At 43.1% G+C, this 6661-nt stretch overlaps 1 protein-coding gene across 1 annotated transcript in view; it reads right to left on the bottom strand.

Moving 5' to 3' along the window:
• LOC121191960 overlaps window positions 1-6661 on the bottom strand; it is a 53662-nt gene that overhangs the window by 10215 nt on the left and 36786 nt on the right. The window lies entirely within an intron of this gene.

Genomic DNA, 6661 nt, shown 5'->3' with positions numbered 1-6661 from the left:
AAATTTTTGCACTGGGCTTGCAAAGGGCAAATTCTTTATGTGAATTGTGGTTTTGTTGGTTCCTTTATCAGCTGATGAAGGTTTATACAGAGGGTGTGTAGGTATTATATAATTTGTTGCATGACTAATGAGGATTATAATAATGATAAAAAAACATAAGAATATTATCAAGTCTGTTTTGCATCACCAGTCGATATATTAAACCTCTTAAACCTGTCTGGAATTAATTAAAAAATTCTCATTAAGTGTTTTTAAAGAGCAGACGCAGGAGGCTTAATGATTTTTTTTTTTATTATTAATTGTTTATTGATGACTTGGGCATTAGGAAACAACTATTGTTGAGTATACAGTGACGGTGTTCCCCATTTCCTTTTGTCAGTGAATGTCGGTGCTGCCTCTCTGTAGACAGTTACGATGAGGAATCAAAATCTGTTTCAGTGTTCGCAGTTTATACACCTGCCTTGTTCCATTATTAATGATTTGGCAGGGTGTTCCTTCCACCTACTGAGGCTGAATGCTGGGAGTTTGCAGCAGATTGTTTTTGATGCTTTATCACCCTCAAGGGGGCTAAGATGGCATTACACAAAATGTATGGACCCTAATTTTTCTAATTCTTATATTTTTTTTATTCTTTTTTATTGAAGATATATAACTTTATGTACTGCCAACTACTTTCCAAATTAAGCATTTGTAGACATTTTTCTTGTATTCAGCGGGATTATCAAAAAGTCCTGCCCTGATTTGCACCAAACTTGGTGGAGGGATGGATCACAAGCAGAGCTCACACACAGTACTTACTATTTTTCATGGCAAATAAATCATGTATGTTATCAGATTACCTCCCCTTCCTTTTATTTTTCTATTATAAGAGTCAGACAGACCTGTTGGATTGTTTGGCCTTGGTGGTGGTATGTGCTTGGCTGAGTGCCGTTCTGGTTCATCATGTGTTTTATTCCTAAGAACTTTTCAGTAAATGGTGAACATCAGTCTGCATTATCTTCACCATTTCAATAAAGGACCTGCAGGGTTCAGATATTTCAGCTTTATAACTTTTTACAGTTCAGATGCACCAATAGTTCCAGAGGAAGAAGCACAGCAGAACACCAGCACCCGTTCTGTTTGTTTTTATTGTTTTGCATTGTTCTGCAAAAATGTTACCTGCAATATAATAACAATATCAGTGATTACACACATTACATTACATGGTAAATGTAAGAGACACATAAAAGTAACTGCACTAGCATGAATTCAGTGGTTCAGAATATTTTTTTTTGTCTTATACCTCTCGTGTTTCAGTGTGTTCCTGTACACTGGATTTAAAGTGAGAAATTTTGCATCCATATTTAACTACATATTTCTGAATCGTTTGCCCCATTATTCCCTTTCCCCTGAAAATGTAACAGGCACTTAAACAAAGTCATCATATTTAATATGCAGCTAATCCTTTGCAGTCAGGTTCTGTCTGAAGTTTCCAGCACCCAGACATCAGCAGACACTTTGCAGCTTCCCTGGCAATACTACAGTCACCTCCACTTTCTGCCTGGTTTTGGTGTTTTTTTTCCCGGATCTGGTCTTCTGGTGAAAACCAGATCAAGGTGAAACACATGCTCTGTAGTTCCTTGACTGACTAAGGCAGCCAAGAACATTCTACCATTCGCCACCAATTTTTTTAATTTGCTTGGCGTGTTTGGGATCATTATTCTTGTCATCCTTGTGGATATAAACATACTAATATTAAACCTGAGAGTAAGCACTTTAAGCTCGTACTCAGCGATTCATTTCAAATTCAATGTGCTGAAATACAGAGACAAATCAGCACAAAATATGCCACTGTCCAAATATTGCAACCTGCACTGCTTGTGCATGTGTTGCTGCATGTGTGTGTGAGTGCTGCGTGAGGGATTAGCCTCAGTGTGTGTCCACCAGTGATTAGCCTGGTCAGTGGGCCTGTTGTGCATTCACTCAGGCCATTAGCATATTAATGCAGCCTCGCTCTTGATCTCCCTCCCACCCTCTCTCTCCCGCTCTCTCTCTCCCTCACTCTTTCTCTTTCTCTGTACATATTTCCCAGACTTAGTTGTCGCTTCCTGCAGCTTCAATCTATAAATCTCACCAATTTACGCCACCTCTCCGTCCTCTCCCTGTGTCAGATCTTTGCCTTCTTTTTTTCATCCTGCTCACCGTCTTTCTCCCTCTCTCTCCGCTGCATTCAAATCCATCACCTTCTCTCATTTTCCCTTTTCTTTCTCCAAGTCTGGCCCCCTGAACTTTGTCAAACACAGGAAAACACACAGAGGCAAATTCACAGGGGCAAACACGGAGAGGGTGGACACACACACACATACACACTCACATGCACACACACACCTCCCTCCCCTCATTCATTCTTCTTTTCTGTCACTCTCACCCCTTCCAGTGCAAATTTAGCAAGACCCTCTCTAGACACCGGCGCTGAAGTGCGAACCGGACACATTCAACTGTACTTAACATGGTGAGAGCTATTCAGCCCTTTCTGCTCCACAGACAGACTCTAACCCCCTTTCCAAAATGGGACACTCCTGATCTGCAGAATCAGGCCTGTACGAGCATGAGGCTTTGCACCTGAGCAGATAAACTTTACAAAAAAGTATTAAAAAAAAAAAAAGTAAAGAAGTGGCATTGTCATTTGGATTATTAGTTCCTCTCTCGTTCTGAAAGTTAACATGGATGGATGCACTGCGTCAGTTTCAACTGTCAGTCTGTTAAAACATGTTGAAACTCACGTTTTCACACCAGTGTTCAGATCAGGTTTGCAACAGCTTTTGCTTTTTGGAAAATGTTCGATTTGCCATGAAATCAGTGTGTTGTGTTCTGACATAGACTAATTTGTGTTGTGTGAATTGCCAACTAAATTAATTGACTTCCTCCTCACTTCCCATTTGGATGCTGTCCACCTGCTGACTATGTTTGGTGCCATTACTTTTAAAAACCAATGATGATATTAATTATTCACCAGCCTGTCTTGTAAACCATGACTGGCCTGTAAAGAGACAAAATTACTTTTCTTTCTTTTTTTTCTTTTTACATGAGGTTGTTCTGTTAGCTTTGAACAGAAATCTCTTATCGGCACCACTGGAAACTGCTCTGCTCTTGTTTGGAAAAAAAGTTGAGCTGACCTCCAAAAATGTCAAGAGAGGTTCTTACAGGGCTTACATTTACATAAACACACACTCTAACCTATTCAATATCTCCCTCTCTGTTTGTCTTTCAGTGTTTCTTGCTCATCCACCCACAAAGCCTCAGAGGTTTATCCCATCCATGGTGGTCTATCCCTCGCTGATTTTCAGAGGTCAGGGGCGTGATGTCCATCCACAACTCCTGGTTTCACAAAGGCAGACGCAAGAATTGCGTTTGGACAATCAGCTCCGGACCTCCATCCTTCTCTTGGTCATGGGTATGTTCACACACTTTATCAGCTGGATGCCATGGTTTGCTGTCTGGAGGCCTGAAGTAAATTCAGCGCCAACTCACAAAAATCAGATCAGAGAGTGAATGATGAGTTTCCATACAAAAATAATTTTCTCCACTTGATGCCCAGCTTGCCTCATGTTAGCGTGGAAAGATGGACAGGAAGGAAAGGATGGTCAGAACAGAGCAATGAGCGGGAAGGCAAAGAGAAAGAGAGAGGAGAAGTGAAAGAGAGCAAGAGAAAGCTCTAACTCATGCTTGTCCTCTGTGTGGGTGACACCATGATGAACGAAGGGGTCACCACCCGGGGGCAGGCCAGTCCAAAAGAAGCCAGCGATGTGACCCCCTACAAAAGAAGAAGTGGGTCCCCCAACGGTCACACGGATCAAAGAAGACAAAAGCCTGAGATGATAACTCAGCGCAGCAGTAGAGCGCATTATTATCAGACTCATGAGCAACAGCGGTAGTAAATTTAACTGAGCTGGAGGCAGGAGGACGGAGGGGGGAAGGAAACCTGAAAATGAATAAGTAAAGCTCTGACTCGCCTTAATCTGATTTGCCGTACGCAACATTTTCTCTTTATCTGATTCGCTCCGTGAGGCGTTTTCTCTTTCTGTGGGAGCCCGTCTGTATCCAAATGATGTGGTCTTTGGTGAGGCCTGGTCTATTCATGGGAACCCCATGTGCTGTGTGCCCACCATTGAGGTGCAGAGCAGCATGGCCACAAAGGATGGCAGCATTTCAGAGAGTCCTTTCCTTACAGTTAAAGTCTCTGTTCAGAACAAAGTTTACAGTTAAATCACAGAGCCAGAAAATCCACCACATAGTTCAAAAAAGTGAATAGAAAGAAGCCTTTAAATGTTCCCTTTAAATGTTTTCTGAATGCTGAAATAAAAGTATGTGCTTGTGTCCAAATAGTCAGTAAATTGGAAAACATTTGATTTTCTTCTTCTTCTTCTTTTCTCTTGTGAACATGAAAGTAAATACTTTCAGACATCTTCATAAAGACATAATGTGGGTGAAACTTTTTTTGAGTAATAGATAAAACTTTGCAATAAAGTTTACTCGCTCTGATACATATTAGTATTAAAAAAAGATTCTATTATCTATTTCAAACATAAATGGTATGCTGCATATTCCTGATGAAAACTCCAAACCGGATCTCTGATCCCTGAAGGCCCAAACTCATCTGGTTTACACCTCTCTTTAGGTCCTGCTGCCACACACACTAATGGACCCCATTTCAAAGACTTGTCCTGTTGGAAAGTTTTAAAAAAGGGTGTAATACCTAAATTTACATCAGTTAATATCAGCTTAAAGCCAGAAAACAAGAAAAAGAGAAGAAGACAAAAGCGCAGTGGTTCCCAGTATTTGGACCCTGTGGGGCCTAAAATCTGGATCAAGAATTAGTGAAAAAAAGCATGTGATAAAGTCCCTCTCAGCCTCAGAGGATTCATCCTTACATGTGCGATAGACATCCTCGCCTCTCATTCTTCCTCCCTCAGTTCTGGGTCGAGTTTTAGCTGCATCGCTGTCGACGTCTGACCGCACTTGTCCTACTTCTCCATCTTTCACTCTCTCCGCCTCTGCCTCCTCTGATCCTGCGTCCTTCTCCCTCTCCTTCTTCAACCCTTTCTGTCCGGCCCTCCCTCCGCCTTTACATTTCCTTCGCCCTCTCTCTCTCTCTCAATTTCCCCGCCCTCTCTCTCTCTCTCTCTCTCTCTCTCTCTTTCTCTCACTCCCTGTCTCTCGCTCGCTCCCTCTCCTCATTTCATGCAGCGCTGGGGTTACCTAAGAGACTGGGCCTCAATGGAGAAAATCTCCTTTGGTACAATGAACTGGGCGAGAGGCAGAGTGGAGGGGGGGATAGAAAAAGGGGGGGACAGGGTAGGATGAGGGGGTGTTGGACAGAGGATGGGAGGGAGGGGTGAGAGGGTGAGTGAAACTAGAGAGAAAGATAGTGGGATGCAGATGCATGCAGGGATGGAAGGGGGATTCGAAATCCCAAAAATTGAATAAGCGGCTTCGCTTGTGTGATTTTGCCTCAATGGTCAGTCTTTTGGCGGTTGCCTGTTGTGTCCCCCCCACCTGCTCCCCAGTCATCCCAGTTGGTCTAACTAAAGAACACAAACACACTCCTCTGAGGCATTTCAAATAAAAATGTACACGAAACCTAAATATTACCCCAAGAAGGTGAAGTGTTTTTTCATGAATGGATTTTTTTTTTCAGAATTACCTAAGACCTGATTATTATCAGATAGAAGAGCTCGGTGTCAGTGGCGGCCATTTTGTTTGTTTACTTGTTTGTTTGCTCTCTTCAGGGAGTGCAAGATGAGACCCAGAGGATCAGAGCTCTCTATACAAAGACAAGTGTGTTTCGACAGAGTAAACCCTCTCTTCCTCTGCACCGTGCCGACCCTATTCAGCACGAGTAATTACACTGTTCCTCTTTAATCTATTCACTGTCTCTGTCCGAGAGGTGTTCCCCAAAGAAGGGGACAAAACACACACAACCTTGTTTAGAGGTTAGTTACTGATTAGCACCAAAACTGTTGCAGTTCATTTTCCTGCTGCACCTTATTGAGCTCCTCAGCGATGCTATTCAGTTCGTCATTTGTCTCCGAGTTAGCAAACAGATCCCCTGCTGCTCGGCTCTGTGTCTTTACAACTCTCCCCCCAGCCCCTTTTCTCATCGGAGGATGTGAGAAAACAATAGGGCTAATAAAAGAAGAAGAGAGATAATTACAGCACAGTGATGAAGTTAGCGCTCCTACACCCAGAACCATAAATACCAGCAGTGTGAAATGGGATATGTGGGTGACTTTAAGGTGTCTTCTTTGTGCTTTTCTCTGCCAACAACAGCAACTTATTCTTACTCCCATGTATGTCCTGTGTACATGCCAGGGTGAATCTGGGATTTCTGTGTTAATGACTCTATCAGGCCCTGATATCCAGAGGCCCCTGCTGAGGGAATGGATCCAAGAGGATTGGGGTGTTAGAATGTGGCACAGGAGGTGTCAGAGTTGTGTTCGGGGCACTGTGTGTGTATGTCCAAGTATGTGTATGTGTGTGAGATGGGTGGGTGGGGGGGGGGGGGGGGGTTGGTTCGGGCAGATTGTCCATGGTGCTCAACCCTCCGGGCGGGGCTGAATGAAGTTATTTCCAGGCCCCTGTCCATCTGTTACCGTGGCAGCAGCAGTGACCAAGGTGTTGC

This window comes from Toxotes jaculatrix, chromosome 13, assembly GCF_017976425.1.
Source record: "Toxotes jaculatrix isolate fToxJac2 chromosome 13, fToxJac2.pri, whole genome shotgun sequence".
Taxonomy (NCBI): domain Eukaryota; kingdom Metazoa; phylum Chordata; class Actinopteri; family Toxotidae; genus Toxotes; species Toxotes jaculatrix.
Note: the sequence above shows the minus strand (reverse complement) of the source record. Positions and strands in the feature narration are given on the sequence as shown.